This window comes from Callospermophilus lateralis, chromosome 18, assembly GCF_048772815.1.
Source record: "Callospermophilus lateralis isolate mCalLat2 chromosome 18, mCalLat2.hap1, whole genome shotgun sequence".
Classification (NCBI taxonomy): domain Eukaryota; kingdom Metazoa; phylum Chordata; class Mammalia; order Rodentia; family Sciuridae; genus Callospermophilus; species Callospermophilus lateralis.
The window spans coordinates 41895388-41897568 of NC_135322.1; the positions used below are offsets into that span (position 1 = coordinate 41895388).

At 38.4% G+C, this 2181-nt stretch overlaps 1 pseudogene; it reads right to left on the bottom strand.

Annotated features, from left to right (window-relative positions):
• Positions 1-913: 913 nt before the first annotated feature.
• Positions 914-1528, bottom strand: LOC143383222 (cytosolic iron-sulfur assembly component 2A pseudogene; annotated as a pseudogene).
• Positions 1529-2181: the final 653 nt, after the last annotated feature.

A 2181-nucleotide genomic window follows, 5' to 3' on the forward strand; every position in this document is an offset into this window, starting at 1 on the left:
CACCTCAGCCTCCAGACCAGCTGGGACCACAGGTGGTCACCACATCTGATACTTGAATTGTTAATGAAGAAAATATATTTCATTTCAAACATAAAAGGCATCTGGGCACAGTGGTGCATGCCTGTAATCCCAGCAATTGGGAGGCTGAGGCAGGAGGATCTCCAGTTCAAGGCCAGCATTAAACCTTTTCTCAAAATGAAAAATAAAAAAGGACTGGGGATGTAGCTCAGTGGTGAGATACATGGGTTCAACCCCAGTGGCCCTGCCCCCCCCAAAATATTAAAAGACAAAAAGAAGTAAAATTTGTATTTTTATTTATTTATTTTTTTAAAGAATGGTTGAGCACAGTGGCACACACCTATACTCCTAGTGGTTCAGTAAGTAGGCTGAAGCAGGAGGATCTCAAGATAAAGCAAGCCTCAAAAATTTAGTGAGGCCCTAAGCAACTTAGCAAGACCCTGTCTTAAAATAAAAAAATTAAAAGGGCTAAGGATGTGACTCAGTAGTTAAGTGCCCCTGGGTTCAATTCTCAGTACAAAAAAAAAGAAAATCATCTACTTTATTTATTTTCTAAGTAATGATTTAAAATAAATACATTTGGGCACAGTAGAAATTTGACATGAAAAGTAATTGTATTAGAATAGGCATCAGAAAAATTGTAACTCATCTTATTCAAAATTGTAACTAGAAAATGTTTTTCTGCCTGATCATTTAAGTGTTACAAATTCTGAGAATGTTAATCACTGAACAAATTAGGTCCTACTATATAATTAAAATTTGCTCAGAAATAATCCTTTTAAAAATACTTTGAGGTACAAATCATCTATGTATTAAACATGAGTCTTTTACATTTTACCAAGAGTTTAAACAAATATATCAAACAATTACAGTTCAGTGTCTTTTTAAACAGCTATTAGTCAGGTTCAAGGACACACTGTTCCATAATTTCCTGTAAATTGAGGTTCTCCATTGCAGCTGCCACTCCCTTTTTGTCTTTATCTGCTTGTTGATGTTTTCTGTGAGTTTATTCAGCAATGTAGATTCCAAGGATAAGAGTCTCCAAAGAACAGAGAGGTACTGTTGGCCTGAACCTGATAATAACCAGATGGCCCTCTTCATTTGTCTCCTGGACCTCCAGGCAACTCTCTATTACCACTCCCAGTTCTTTGAAAGTATTGGGCTTTTCTATCTGGGCATGAAGGTACATGCCGGTAATCCCAGAGACTTGGGAGGCTGAGGCAAGAGGCTCACAAGTTTAAGGCGAGCCTCAGCAATTTAGTGAGGCCCTAAGCAATTTAGAAACTTAGTGAGACCCTGTCTCAAAATAAGAAATAAAAAGGGATGGGGATGTGGCTCAGGGGTAGAGCATCTCTGGGTCAAATACCCAATACCAAAGAAAAGTACTGTGATTTTTCTGGGTCACACATGGTTCAAATGAAATCATAAGCCTCTAGCACTCTCTCTATCATGATCCAGGGCTGCCTGGCAGCTCCTAGAGACCCGAGAGCCACAGGATTCTGCTCAACATCCTTGTGCTTTGCCATCCCTGGATACTGTACCACCCAAGAAATACGATTTAAAATTTATTCTTTCTTTCTTTTTTTTTTTAAATTTTGCTGTAAATATATATATACTTTAAATTTTAAATATATATATATATATATATATTTTTTTTTTTTTTTTCTAAGTCGCTTAGGGTCTCCTAAATTGCCCTGTCTGGCCTTGAACTTGTAATCCTCCTACCTGAGCCTCCTGAGTCCCTGCAATATACTATCACCTCAGAAAAGTTTTTTGTTTTGTTTTGCCAGGTGCAGTGGCACATGCCTATAATCCTTTTACTCAGGAGGCTGAGGCAGGAGGATCACAAGGCCAGCCTCAGCAATTTAGCTAGACCCTACCTCAAAAAAAAAAAAAAAAAAATAGGATGGGAAGTAACTCAGCCCCAGGACCAAAAAAAAAAAAAAAACCAGTTATTTTTTTCCTTAGGAAATAAGTTTTTGTTTTGCAGTGCTGCAGATGGAACTCAGGGCCTCACACGTACTAGGCAAGAGCTCTACCACTGAGTCCTGAAATAAAGATTTTCTTGAAGCATTAATATGCACTCCACCAATCTTCCTGCTGCACATCACCAAAGAGAACGTGCTGTACTTACAGACATGGAAGGACAGCGTGGGGTTCTAA